General features: G+C 41.0%; 1 pseudogene; it reads right to left on the minus strand.

The window, feature by feature from the left end:
• Nucleotides 1-525: 525 nt before the first annotated feature.
• LOC108705525 lies at nt 526-13,470 on the minus strand (annotated as a pseudogene).
• Nucleotides 13,471-15,880: the final 2,410 nt, after the last annotated feature.

The raw sequence follows: 15,880 nt of genomic DNA on the forward strand, positions 1-15,880 counted from the left end.
AGGTCACATGAGCCAATTAACAGACAGAGTTGTGTCTTTTGCTTAAACATGTCTTCCTGTTCCAGTTAGATTTGTAGTATTTCTGGTCAGGTAATCTCTGAGGCAGCACAGAGACCATCACGAAATGGTGGTTCAAGGCAAGATTTACTTAAATATACATAAAGTTTGGTAAGATTCTTTACTATGCCACTTCGTATGATGTAAACTGTTGCTTAAGTGTTCATTTTGGGGGTATAGTTTTCCTTTAAGAGAACACTCCTGATCCTCATCAGATGGCTCCTGAAAAAGCCCAAGAAATCTCTGCTATGCTGCTTCTTTAACTGCATGATAATCAGCCTGTGTCACCCTGTAGCCTGGTATTGGTCCAGGAGGCTATAAAGAAGAAAGGTTTACTTATTTGTTGCCCATTTATTTGTAGCAGCACTTTTAGCACTTTAGATACCCACTAACCTGGATAGGTGGACCTATTTTTCCAGGGAATGGTTCACCTCAACTGCAACAAAATAAACAAATCATCATTGTAAATATCAATTATGTTTTTATTTGGTAATGAGGTAGTAGAACTGTAAAACCTGGAATAGCATATGAAACGTCACTGGCGAGTTGCCACTTCGCATGCTCTCGAAAAACGAGTTGCACCTCTGACAATAGGTTTACCCCAGGAAACTATATATTTCGGGACAGAACATATTGTGTCACTCCAAAACGGGTAAATGTGCCTTTCGCTCCAAGTTACCACCCTGTGATGCTTTGCTAAATTGCAGTTTTTATAAAAATTCTGAAAAATCAACTCCAAACTCTCTTCTCAACATCATTAGATACCTAGCTCAATCATAAGCATGAATTCCAGAGGTACTCATAACAGTCTGATGCCCAGTAGACAAAAAAAAAAAAAAATATTAAAAGAATGTATCTGGCACTTAGGGACCTCAAAATCACGATGGTCCAATACTCATTATTATGGTTATTGCTCCAGCAACTACAAAAACAACACAAGTTCTGCTTTTAATAAGGGATAAAAGCCACACAAATATTTTTCCACAGAAGCCAATATAATTTTGGAAAGTACAAATTCTCTCGATCCTAAAATGGATAAATAGGTCTTTCTTCTCTAACTACTAAGCCATGCTAAACTTGATAGTTTGTAAAATGTCTAAAAATCTCAAAGCTTGCATTTCACACTACTACATGCCCCACATAGCCTAATCATACCAATGGGCATGTACGTGGGTATATTGCAGTGCAAATTCCCTTCCCATATATATATATTAAAAAAAAAAAACAATTTGTAAAAAAAATACTAGACACTCCCGTTACGGACTATCGAGTCATATATTGCAGTTAAAGAGATTCAGTCCTAGGGTCAGGGCACAAAGGCAGATTTGGGGAGGTTAAACGGCTGGCGACAAATCTCTTTTTCGGGGTGACTAATCTCCCCGAACTGCCTCCCCTGCGGTTTAAATGTAAATTGCCTCCGGGATGGCACTCCGAGTGATTAGTTTCCGAAGATGGCCCGAAGTTTCCTCTTGATGCAACTTCGGAAAACAAACGCTCAAAGTGCCTCCCGCCGGTGATTTACATTTTAGCTGGCGGGAAGGCAGTTCGGGGAGAATAGTCGCCCCGAAAAAGTAGATATGTCACCGGGCGACTAGTCTCCCCAAATCTGCCTGTGTGCCTTGACTCTTATAGTCCAATGAACAGTAGCCATGGATGAACACTCTGTTTGGACGCAGGTCAGCTGCCAAAACCCTCCACAAAGTATTTGGGTGTAAGTAGATAACTAACTCACCCCAATATAATAGACATAATATTTTGTAATAGAGCATAGTGTCCCTTAAATTGTAAGTGTGTTCTCCCTACCAAGAAGCAGTAAGAAAAAAAAAAAAAAAGTGAGAATTGTGAATGGCTTCTAATTTATTGTGTGTCCCAGGTTTGTAGGTTTTGTTTGTTTTGTTGGTGAAGTGCAACACCCTTCTGTATTTATGTGGCACCAAAAAGTAATAATACCTTTTTGGGTTTCAGACATTTGAGTTTTCATGGTCTCTTGAGAAGCTGACAGATGTTTCAAGTCGGGTCTTTTCTGAGAGGAAGGAAAACAAGGCAAGCATAAAAATTCACAACCACATACAGCATATAAGGGACTTTCACTGATAAACAACTTCCATATGCTTATGAAAAAGTCCTGTTCCTAAAGTTTAGAGGGCCCAGTGATCTTGCGGTGGAGCCCAGTCATTCCACTGCTGAAGAGTTCATGTAGGAGACAATCATATCATTCATTAAATGGATCCCAATATAAACAAACAATATAGGTTACTATATAATAAACAATTCATAAGAATAGTTTAATAAATGTGCTTAAAAAGTCAGTCAGTTCATGGGGGGGGGGGGTTGTCTGAAGTTTGCAGTGAAGCTTAAACCTAACAACCTGCCTGCCCTTGCCACTCTGTTTGTCATTGCATGATATGTTATGTAGATTTTACATAAGTTATATAGTGCTTGAACAAGATACCTAGAAAACCAAGTTTCTTATGCAAATTCAATGGGGAACTCCACAAAAACATAACAAGCTTTTTTGAAAGGTAAACATAATTTCAAGCAACAACTTTGCAATATACATCACTTAAAAAATATGCAGACTTTTCATGATTTTTTATGGTTTCTGATTTTCCCTAAACCTAGCCCCTTGCTCTTCTGCTGATCTCTCCGACTTCTTGGCTGAGCTGGCCGACTATTGTAACTTTGTATCAGCAGCCATCTGTCCTCAGCCTGCATCCTCCAAACCCCACAATTCCCTGCACATGTGATTTCAATAAGGAAAGGAACATCACAGTGCAATGCATTGTGGGTTACGTAGTTCCTGCATGCTGTCTGTAAGCTGTGGAGAAGTTGTTACAATTTGTAACATCAGTGATTTAGTCCTTCCTTCCCTGCCAGGATTTCAAATGATGCAGAAAGAGAAGAACTGTTAAACAGCTGGATTTCAGCATAGAAAATGGCATTTATTTATACTTTTTTTTTTTTTAATACTTTTTATACTAACAGGTAACTGTGATGGATATATTAGGGGTTTCTGTTTTATGTGGGCCTCTTTATCAAATTTTGGTTTGGAAGCCGGAGTTCCCCTGTAAGTTTTGATTAGGTCATAGCAGGCTAAAAGATGTTTTCACCCTGGTTTCAGTTTCAGGCAAAAAAATTCCCTTGCATTATTCGCTGTATTTAGCACCATCCATTCGTCCTACAATTTTAACTAGGCGGTGGTGTGGTTAGATTTGACCCCTGCTTTAAATTTTAACAAATGAATAAACCTAGATCTCAGAGCTCAAACCCTTTTCCAACATGGCTACAGTCACTTTCATCCTTTGCTGGCACACTGCAGCAATGTTTCATATTTCTTTGTGCAACCCTCCCATACAGACTGCTGTTAAGAAGTAGGGATATACCGAATCCAGGATTCGGTTCAGATTTGGCTTTTTGTCACAAAACAAGGACGTAAAAATTTTTTTCCCCTTCCCACCCCTAATTTGCATATAAAAATTAGGTTCGGTATTCGCAAAGGATTCGGCCGAATCCAAAATAGTAGATTCGGTGCATCCTTTATATGAAGTGCTCTAGATATGCAGGACCATACTTACCGTGCAGTTTTTGGTGGTAGAAGTGGTCTCTGAGGAACATCACAATACATTTTATAGACTGCTAAAAATATAACTAGAACAGACTGTGTCAACTTCAACTAAATATTCAGCTCAGATAGCTCACTGTGCTGCTCTTTTTTCTATTTAAATCAATGCCAAAACAAATTGATTGCTTCAGTATATAATTTTCTAATGTAAGTATATTATACAAGTATAGGATCAATTATCCAGAATGCTTTGGACCTGGGATTTTCCTAATAAGGGATCTTTCTGCAGTTTGGATAACCCAGCGATCCCCAAGCTTTTCAACCCGTGAGCAACATTCAGAAGTAAAAGTATATGGGGAGCAACACATGCATGAAAAATATTATTGGGGTGCAAAATACAGTTACACCAAATTTCAGTTATGTTTAAATCAACACAAGTTTAGAAATTGCATTTTTTTGTTTTGTTAGGGAAAACATTTCCTAAACGTTATTGAGTAGACAAATGCACCAAGTCTCTAATCATTTTACATACATCATTTTCTTTAGTGGCCATTCGGGGGTGTCACATCTGGGAATATCCAATCTCTCTTTTTTTTCCCTATAAAAATAAAAACAAAAATGTGCAACATTAAATATGGGGTGTGTTGCCTTTTCATAAAATTACAATATACAGACTCATTTTTTATGCCATTGGACTTACTTTACACCTGAATAAGCACATATAGTTTTCAGTGAAGAAAGGGGATTATCTTGGTAAAGATTTTCAAGCTCAACTGTTTAAGGAATAAAGGGAGAAATATACAGCGTGACATCTCTTCAAGTAAAGATCTGTTATTCAAAAAATATTTAATCTGATTTACAAATTCATTATGAACCCACCTGGAAGTAATATGGCCCTAAATAATAATAATGTATGTATATAATTTTTTCACAGCCCAAGTAGCAGTGACCAAGTTGCACCTGGCAAGCTCCATCTCTCTGCCCCAGTCAGGATTTCTCAGGACCCTCCCTGCTCTCCAGACCCTCTACTGTCAGATGTTAATGTGACCCCCGCACCGGTCGTATTGAGAAGATTCTACTGTCGATTCTCCTGCATGGATGCCCAGGCTACCTTTCCATCAATGGTCTAAAGTAATATCTTAATCTTGCTTTCAGTTACCATACTTGAAAAGCCACCATGGTCAATTGTGTTGCACCAGAAACTAAATATTACCCAATACATTTCACATAAGAGTAAAGGTGGCCATAGATGCAAAGATCTGCTTGTTTGGCGACATCTCCGCCGGATGAAAAATGTCGGCACGCTCCACACACGCTCCGAAAATCGTACGATAGGATCTTTGCATCTATGGCCACCTTTAAAAAGTGGAGATGACACATGGTCCTTCCTTCCTTGTCAGTACCTAAATATTATAACTGAGCTTTTGCATAATTCCATATGGTACAACATGAATGCAGAAGCCACAAGGATATTGTAAAGTATAGCCTGAAAGGGTAGAAAACCTTATTATATGCATCACAGTTACCGGTTTCTTCAAAATATATGAATGCATTACATTTTCTATGCCAAGTCTAAAGGGGCCTCTTTTCTTAAAATTAATTATATATAAACTGTACCTTTTTTGTCCTCTTTTAATTGTGCTTTTAGGAAATGGTTTTCTTATCAAAGGAAATGGAAACTTTATTGATGTTTTCATGAACAATTATGTAAAACATTTTATAGCCTATTTTTACCATGTTACCGCACATGGTTAATAAAAATGTGAAAACCGATAAAAATGAAAAAAAGAAAATGGTTCTCTTAACTTTACTTCAAATGCATAGAACATACCATGAATTAATTAAATGATTCAAGTGAAGGTTTTTTTTAGTAGAAACTATTTACTTGCAGATGAAATCTGCTGGAGCTCAAGGAGCTGGTGATTTCATTATGACCAGGCACAGTGATAATCTTTCGTTTTGATTAATTCTCCAAATTGAATGAGGAGGCGGGAGAGACTTTGCCGTCACTGTTTTTGAAAATTTGTACCTCTCGCAACATGTCCTGACTGGCAAAAATTGAATTGTAGAATTGGCAAAAGAAGCTGATGCTCACGCTAACAAATATCTGGGAAGACAACAGAATGCCTTCCATTTTTCTTGGCAAAGTAAAGATTAATCAAATGTTTAAAGATGAATACAGTAATTCAGACTACAAGTCCCTGTGGTTACTGAAGTTCCACTTTAAGAAAACATATTACAAATAAGAAGAACTTAATGCCACATGGTGCTTTAGGTGCCGGTAGTTCTTAGCCAGATTCTGGTTACACTAAAGCTTAAGCCAAGGGGATCCCGCCCAAATGTCAATTATGAAGAGTGGTTTTGCCAGGGGCGAATTAAGGTCTATGAAGACCCTGAGCAGTGCCCCTCCCCTCAATTCTTTCCTTATATTAGACCTTTTTATTAAAAAGGAGACACTTGTGAAGTTTACTAACCCTTAAAGCTATACTAATATAAAAATCTGTTTCTATATCACGCAGCAGTGACATCCCCAGGTACAGATTGCCTTATAGAGAATGGTTGGGGGGGGGGGGAGACTAAAGGGCCACATTTATGCCTACACTGGAATTAGACTGTACAATCTTATTGTAAACTTACATGGAAATGGATGACTGCTGGGACAGATTCTCCACAGAACTGGATTCAGACCTCCAACTTGCCCGACTGGCTTCCATCCTGAAATTAAATAAGCAAAACTGAAATGAGAGCTCTCGAGGTATGAAAACAGGCAATAAACAGCAACTGCTAATGGACTTTGAATCAACTGCATATATTAAAGGACACAGAGCTGTTTTAGAAGGTTCTATCCAACTGGAGTTTCCAGCACTTCTGACCAATACCCGACCTACTATAAGAGTAGCTGAGTTACAAGCCAATATCAGCATATATATAGCTGCAAACTGGACATCTCTGGACAGGTTAAGGGTCCATAATTGACAACTATCCAGACAGACGTTTGACATGGGTGGAAAAATCCTGCTAAATGAGGGCAGAACAAGTCCATGCATGTGATTGGAGGCTGAGCTCTCATCCGTTCGTTTGGCGGCCTTGGCTGTTTATGGCCATTTAGTTCTTCATTAACTCAATCCTTTTATTAGCATATATAAAGCCCTAATCAAACTTACTTAGAAGTTCTGCACAAGGAATCATTGACAAGCAACTTACTTTCTTCCCCATTTTCCTTCCTGAAAAAAAAAAAAAAAAATCATGTTAAAACTTCAGCAGGACAAAAGAAAAAAGTAGCATAAATGCTCAACTCTGAAATTACTGGTCCTTTAAAACATATTACACTATTCTTGACTGCTGCTTACTTTGGCTTTCCATATTGGTAAATACTCATTATTTGCAGAAGTTTTGACTGCTGTAGTTTTTCCTGAAAGCACACTGGTATTGTGGCTTTGAAAAACAGAAGCTAATCTACGTTTGGTTCTAGTGAGGTAGATAATTAGATTACCGAAGAAAGATAAACAGAAGTCCATTACGCAGGTGGATTTCGGAGCTCTGGTAGTATAATTATCGACTTACAAGGACCCAACATGGAGTAGCTTCAGCTTCCCTAATTATCTCATGAAATAACAAAAACTATAGAGTTTTAGTGATTAAAATATGCAAAAAGTATGTTCAGCCCAAACTAAAAATAGGGAAACTGCTGTTAAGTTTATAAGTTTGTCGGCACTTCAAATCTGTCAAAGCCTTACCACATCATTTCTGGAAAGCCTTTTATGTAAGCTTAGCAGTTACAGTTTTTTTTTTTTTTTAAATTAAAACAAACAAAAAAAAAGGGGGGGACATATTATATAAGTCACTAATCTATGTAACACTAACTGTCTCTTGCTCAAATTCTCTCTTTAAAAGGGATCCTGTCATCGGAAAACATGTTTTTTTCAAAACACATCAGTTAATAGTGCTACTCCAGCAGAATTCTGCACTGAAATCCATTTCTCAAAAGAGCAAACAGATTTTTTTATATTCAATTTTGAAATCTGACATGGGGCTAAACATTTTGTTTGGCTGCTGGGGGGGGGAAGGGTGGGGGTGATATCACTCCAACTTGCAGTACAGCAGTAAAGAGTGATTGAAGTTTATCAGAGCACAAGTCACATGCCTTGGGGCAGCTGGGAAATTGACAATATGTCTAGCCTCATGTGAGATTTCAAAATTGAATATAAAAAAATCCGTTTGCTCTTTTGAGAAATGTATTTCAGCGCAAAATTCTGCTGGAGCAGCACTATTAACTGATTCATTTTGAAAAAAAATGTGTTGTCCCATGACAGCATCCCTTTAAACATTCTTTGAGGGCTCTAAGAACAGACTCTGTAGCACATGGATCTTCAAAGTGACGACTGGAGAAAGTAGCCTCAAAAGTGTTTGCTTTATGACTAGAGGGGGATGCTGGATATTGCTCTGGTTCCGGTAGATGGTGAGAATGTGTCACACTGGTTTCCAGTTCTACGCGATGATGGATGGATGGCAAACATGGTTCTTGCCCAAAGTCAAGATGAGGGGATGATACCACATTTGGCTGTGGAGCCCTGTCATCGAAGGAAATAAAATGAAATTCTACGGTTATTAGGCTATATTGTATTGTGTCAGCAGTATTCCAAGCTAAACCTATAAAGATCTTAACCAATATTCCCACCACAAATCTTGACTTTACCCCACCTAGGCTGCAACCTTCTGCTTAATGGTCTCTCACAATCCCACCTATCCACTCGACCATGAAAACTCCTTTCTAGGACTTGTAAGGGCTATTCCACACGGGGAGATAGCCACGCGTTTGCGGTCGCGGCGTCAAAGCGCCGCGCCAGTCGCCGCGACCGGCGCAGGCGACAGTTTTGTATGGGCGCCTATGTAAAAACGCCTGTGCTAAACACACGAGGCGATGCGCTTTTCAACAGTCGCCTGAAAATGCCTCGCCAGGCTTTTTCAGGCGACTGTTGAAAAGCGCATCGCCTCGTGTGGTTAGCACAGGCGTTTTTACATAGGCGCCCATACAAAACTGTCGCCTGCGCCGGTCGCGGCGCTTTGTTGCCGCGACCGCAAACGCGTGGCTATCTCCCCGTGTGGACTAGCCCTAAAAAGACAGAATGCCCCTATAAATACAATCAATAAGTCCATGCCCTTACACAGATAAAAAATACAACAGAAAGAAAATAAGGCAAAAGGGTGGTAGGGAACCTAAACTTCAGGTCACACAAGAAAAATGTATAATAATAAATTTCAAATACGGTACATAAAATCAGTAAGTATGTGGAAAATATTGCAATTGAGTATTAAATAGGGGAAGAAGTTCCCATTTATATAGAGTTGTTATTGTACATTCCAGTCTAGGAGAGACCTACAAAACACTGGTGGACATTTGCTTTACTTCTTTGAATACCATGTACTGAAATAATGAATCAACACAAACAAAGGGACACTAATGTTTTTACATATCGATAAATGCAAGAGTCCTCTGCACTCAACCCATTATCAATATATTTAAGACAGCGACATTTTGTGCATACTGCTACTGAAAAATGCCTTACCCTTTAAACAAAACAGGGATTGTTTGTCCATATATTGCAATATATTTAAGCTGGCCAACTACGTCAAAGTCATCCCATATCTGGCCAGTCCTATGCTTAATTTTCATCTGATTCATTAAGAATTCTATTGCTTCATTATACATTTTACAAAGGGACTAAGTTTCACCTGCAACTTACTAGCTGCTTTCAAAGTAAAACTCCCAAACTTGGCTGCCCTTTTATTAGACACCAGTGGGATCACCTGACTATAGCTGGGAAGGATGGGAGCTACAACATGGAGCTGGTCACTGCTCCTGTATAAACTATAACAAACAAGGGAAAATTGTGCTCACCACTAATTTTTTTTTTTTTTTTAAACACTAGGCGGGGGTGCAATGAGTCTGTGACCACAAAATACATATAGATAAATGCAAGAGTCCTCTGCACTCAACCCATTATCAATATATTTAAGACAGAGACATTTACAAAACAGGGATTGTTTGTCCATATATTGCAATATATTTAAGCTGGCCAACTACGTCAAAGTCATCCCATATCTGGCCAGTCCTATGCTCAATTTTGTCTGATTCATTAAGAATTCTATTGCTTCATTATACATTTTACAAAGGGACTAAGTTTTACCTGCAACTTACTAGCTGCTTTCAAAGTAAACTAATGTTTTTACAACATAACTTTTAAATTGCACGAATAGTTTCATTTCATACTTCCCCCTTAACCTTTTTCACCAATTCGCTCAGAAAATATCCATAATAGTTTCAGAATTCCAAATACGTATTAGGTCATCGATGAAGCAGCCACGGTCCTGACTAAGGAAGCCAAATACTTTGGTCGATCGAGTAACCCATAAAGATGTTAGCATTACTTGGGGCAAACCACTCCCCTATGACCGCTTATAGAATTGTCCCTCACGATATACATTATTATTTCAAACCATATAGCTTACAAATTTCAGTACAATTCAGCAGTACTGTTGCCAGACAACCTATGGCATGGATCAAAGAGGCCTGCTAGCAATGAGTTAAAGGCAGTGCCCCCTGGCAAAATTTTAACCATTTTCAGAATGGGCAAAACCAGACACTGAAGAGTACAACCCCCCTTCAATGCTGCACGTGTGAGGTGTGTTAAAACACCAGTATAGGGGATTTTCATTCAGTTGTCCTCTAAAAATAGTTCAAAACAGAAGATAAACATTAATGCTTTTTATTGTACTAGTGCCAGAATAGACATTTTACCTGCTGCATTTTCTTCGCTTTTACTCGAAGTACAACACATTACAATAATAATAATCACATTCTCACCTAAAAACATACAGACATACAATTACTTACAACTGAAATCTGGTTTTCAGATCCTGAGGGGAAATTGTTACAGGGGTCCTTCTAGTAAAGTGCCTGGGTGTCAGTGGCACTCTCTGCTGCGATTGTCCATCTAAAGAAACCCTTGGCAGAGATCCTGGCTTGCTATAGATTTCTTGTTTAAGGGGATAATCCCTTCGAGCACACAAATAGGTTCGGTTGGACGAAGAAAGTGGGTCCCTTTAAAGGAAAGAAGGAAAAACATTTTACTTATGACTATAAAAACCATGAACATTATTAAAGGACTAGTAATGTAAGCAGACACTGTTAATATTTAAAGCAGCCAAGCCTCAAGATTCCGCATCAACAAATATGCAAAGTAACGCTGTACAACAATAAAAATAGATGTAGTAAAAAGTTATGGCCAGCAAATGGTCTAAACTGTTATTGTCTAAGGTATCTATACATAACCATCCACTGGATACTGATCTGAATGCTTTCTAAAGATTTTCAAGCGCATAACCCTGTATAGGTGACTCAATAATTATTTTCCTGATGGATACATGATCAGCTATTTATTTACTAAGCCAAGCAGCAAACTGAACACGTTGATACTCAAGTCTGCGAATGCATTCTGCAACCGACCTTTCTGCACCCATGTGAACAGATTTGTTATAAGGATAAGCCAGTCATATCATCCAAAGAGTAAATTTGTTTTGTTCAGTATTGATGGCCCATGAATTAAAAAAAAAACAGATTTTTAGCTTGATTCTATGCAAAGTAATTCCCTCTTACTCCATGCCCCTCTTACTCTGGACTTGCACTACTTATCCGCGAAACTCACAACAACCCTGGGTTCTGCTTGTTTTCAGATTATGACCTGGTATAGCCCAGGATAGGGATAACAAAAAAAGACTAGAACTTTTAGCAACTGTATAAAACAACAACAACAATATTCCAGTTCATTATTTTGTGTACTAAGGGAAGCGAGATTGTGCCCCTTACTCTTATGCAGAGAACACTTATACCTGGAGTCTGGTTGCCCTCTGCACCATAGCGCCGAAATGTGCGACTTGCAGGTCACCACCTGCCCTTGCCCAGCTCCCACTGGGGATGTGTGGGGGAGGGACACAAATAGGGTTAGCACCTTTTCTGAAAAAAATTACCGACCTTTCTATATTTTGTGTCTTATTAATAACATTGGCATCAAGCACAATTTTTTCTGGCTGGGCAAAGACTGATCAGGTGGCAACCCTAGACACCCATGTGCTTCCCCACCCCATATAAATACAGCACTGCCAAAAACAGGCAGCCCTGTATTCATGAAGTGGCCGCAAGTCCCTGTACTGAACACAGAGCCGTAAGGCACATCAAGTTCAAAAGATGGCAAATTATCGCCTTTTTTTTTTGCACCCTACCTTTCAGTTTGCAAATGATCCTGTGTGGTGCTGAAACATCACCCTCAATAAAGATTTTTTGTAAAGTAAAACAAAAAAAACACCACTGCCGTTACTACATTGATACAACCAGGGCAACCAAAATTTAAAGGAGAAGTCAACCTGTACGGCAAAAAAACCCTCCCCCCCGGGCAAATGCTCCTAACTTGTTACTCACCCCTCGGCTAAGGTCCTCTGCTGCGGAGTTCACGGGCACCATCTTCCCCAGAGCACTCTCCTTCCTGCTTTGCCCGGTGTTTTTTGGCGTATGCGCAGTACGAGGCATTTACTGGTAAGAATCTTCTGCGCATGAGCCTAAAGTCACAAAGCTTCCGAAAAAAATACCGAAAACTTCATGACTTTCGGGCGCATGCACAGCAGAGCCGTACCGGCAAATGCCTCCGACTGTGTATGCGGCCAAAAAGCTCCGGGCAAAGCAGGAAGAAGAGCGCTCGGGATAAGATGGCGGCCTTGATCTCCGCAGCAGAGGACCTGCGCCGAGGAGTAACAAGTTAGGGGCATTTGCCCGGGGGCAGAGGGTTTTTCCCTGTACAGGTTGACTTCTTCTTTAATCGACAAGAAAATAGTTTCCACTAAAGTTGACTTTTCCATCGCTCTGCATGTCTGGCCCTGGATTCAAAATAATCCCTGGCATTTAGAGTACACAAAGGCCCAATTAGCCCAATAGGTGTGTGTCTGTCAGCAAATAGCAGCCTCCCCAGGGGGCAAATGACAAGGTAATACACTGGCCATTACATTACAAGCAGTGACAGTTGGACAGAGGCTCATGCCCCCGGGGAACAATGTGACAATATTACCAGCGTAGCCCAAACTCACCCTCTTTGCTACAGACACACACAGCCTATGGAAAGACAGGCAGGATTCCCACACACAACTTGCCCAACAGAGACACTATGAGGCAGGTAAGAAACAGAACACAAGGGGGGGTCACCTGAAAGACAGACGCCTGATAGGGGTCGCCACCGAGGGATTGGGTCGGCTCAGCTTCTCCTTGATAGCTCTGGGCCCGCAGGCCTCTCCTCTAGCAGGAAGCTCTTGCTTGTTCATGTACGTGCCCATGTTCAGAGACAAGGGAGACGGGCTTCCCTCCAGCAGCGACACCGGTGGACTCTGCAGCCTCCAGTCAGTGCTGTTGCGCAGCTTTTTCGTGCTTGCCACTAGTCTGGGGCCTGTGAGCTCCTGTAGGTCCAGCAACTGGCTAGAAGCAGGCCGGCTACAGTAAGCTGATTATAGATATATGCCAAAGCGCACGTTACAAGGGACAAGGCCAGAGGAAGTGCAATGGGCTGTATCCGCTTAACCAAGTCCCAGCAGCAGCCCCCTTCCATAATCATCAAGCAAGCTCCCCGCCAAAGTTTAAATGTCCAAGCGCCGAGGCTACGGTCACGCCCACCGGCCCGCTAGAAAGTAAATCGCCGAGAGGGCTGCTGCTAGATTATGTCCTTCTACGGCGGCCTTGCTGTTGCGATCACGTGCTCCATGACTAGGAAGAAGCTCAGGGTCTTTGCGACGTAAAGGGAAGGGGCGGAGTTAAATGTATGAGGGACGGTGCGCGCGGTGAAAGTACATTGCGTTGCGTAGTTTCGGTAGGGTAGGGGGGTGCTCGAAGTCAGTCAGTCAGTCAGTCAGTCAGTCAGTCAGTCAGTGTTGCGGTGTGAAAAGCTCAATACGCTGTGGGATACTGTGCGTCGTTAATGTTATTGGTGGCGAACAATGTTGGACTGGGGTGTGGCGGACCGGGCCACTTTGCCTCCGCATTGTGCAGCCGCCATTACAGTAACTGGGCCTGAGTGTTATTGCGCACTGTATAAAACGAGCATTCGTGGCGCTCGGTTTATAATTACATCGAGGTGAAAAACTGGGAGTGGGGAATTGAGAGCAAACATGAGGGGACAGCGGAAGTTAGAAGGGAATGGGCGCGAAAACAACTGAAGGGGAACGTAAAACAGAATGAACGAGTACATGGCGAAGGGGAGGAAGGGGAAAGCCGAGATATGGGTGGGTGGGGATACAAGAAGAAACGGAGAGAGGTGGAACATTGAGATGAAACAAAACTCTTAAAGGGAAAATGGTTGGAAGAAAGAGACATTTGAATTGGTGGGGGTGGTAGCACTTTAGAGGGTGGCAGACAGGGCCAGACTGGCAATCTGTGGGTTCTGGCAAATGCCAGAGGGGCTGCCATAAGGTGCCATAGAAAATCAGTATTTAGGGGGCTGTTTGGGCCTCTATTTGGGCTGTTTGGGCCTCTGTGTACCTTAAATGGCAGGGCCTATTTTATTTCTCAGTCCGGACCTGGTGGCAGAATGGTGGCAAAAACTTCATATTTAATTGAAGGTGATGCCAGCAGACCCTAGGTAATGTGATCACGTGAATACAGACTTACCATGTGGGTAACTGTTTGTTTCCAATGATTGGTGTTGCATCTATACAAGTGACAGGGAATAGGCCGTTCTATTTTAGGTGCCTCTGAGAGGACAAAGTGTCAGTTAACTTCTTCCGTGCACACCACATTGGATTTCATGTCTGTAGCGACGCACTCCGGTCCTGTTTACCAGGTGTTGGTCTGTCCTCCATTCCCACTTCTAGCAGCAACCACCTAACTCACTTTGCCATATATACCCTCCAGATTAGGGATGGGCGAATTTGACCCGTTTCGCCAAAAATTCGCCGCCGGTGAAATGTCGCGCACGCCCATAGTCCACAAGTCTATGGCTGTCAATTTTTCAGCGAAACAAGGCAAAAAAATCCCTACTCCAGATCCCCACCATACTTCACATTAATTACTAGAGGGCATACAGGTCGATGTGAGATCTAGGTGGGACCAGTACAATAGTTCTTAATATATACTGCAATCCCTATAATCACAAGACCAGTTCGTGATACAACAATTTTTTTTTTAATAGGGTAGGGTGGTGCTGGAAGTCAGTCAGTCAGGGTTGCGGTGTGAAAAGATCAATGCCCTGTGATAAATGGGTGGTTGTTGGATAACAACAAGAGGAAGATAAGAGAGATGAAACAATTCTAAGGGCTAGTCCACACGGGGAGATAGCGACGCGTTTGCGGTCGCCGCGACCGGCGCAGGCGACAGTTTTGTATGGGCGCCTATGTAAAAACGCCTGTGCTAACCACACGAGGCGATGCGCTTTTCAACAGTCGCCTGAAAAAGCCTGGCGAGGCATTTTCAGGCGACTGTTGAAAAGCGCATCGCCTCGTGTGGTTAGCACAGGCGTTTTTACATAGGCGCCCATACAAAACTGTCGCCTGCGCCGGTCGCGGCGCTTTGTCGCCGCAAACGCGTCGCTATCTCCCCGTGTGGACTAGCCCTTAAAGGGAAAATGAAAATGGCTGGAAGAAAGAGAACAATTGATTGAATTGGTGGGAGTGATCACTGTGAGATCTAGGTCTTATTCTGACATACTAGTGGAATGTGAACTGCTCATTGTACAATTAGCACTATTTTCACCCTTGCACTTTACTAATTTTTAATTATCAATTGATTCCCATGGGACACAATTATGACACTGGATTTTGGTTTCACATAATGAATTTATTTATGGATTGAAGTGATCATGTATTAATTACACTTAAGTCATGATTTTTCTCTTTTTTTTCACTATTCCAGCTATATATACAATCTATTTCACAATTATAATATAGACTGTGCGACCTTGTTAACTCTTCTTGGCAGTTCCTCTCTTTTTGGTACAAATCAATTGTTTTATTTTATACACAAAAATACACCTGATTCAGAAAGCCGCATGTTGAATGCATCAATACCAAATATGTATAATTTTAACTGAGATTTCTGACATCCAAAATGTCTACATTAAACTTAGATGTTTTGCTAAACATTTCTGAAAAATTGTCCCAAAGTTATGTATCTTACATCATCTTATCTCCCACATTCATTATTTACATAAAACAATGCCAGGATTCATCCGA

The sequence above is a fragment of the Xenopus laevis genome, chromosome 2L, assembly GCF_017654675.1.
Source record: "Xenopus laevis strain J_2021 chromosome 2L, Xenopus_laevis_v10.1, whole genome shotgun sequence".
Lineage (NCBI taxonomy): Eukaryota > Metazoa > Chordata > Amphibia > Anura > Pipidae > Xenopus > Xenopus laevis.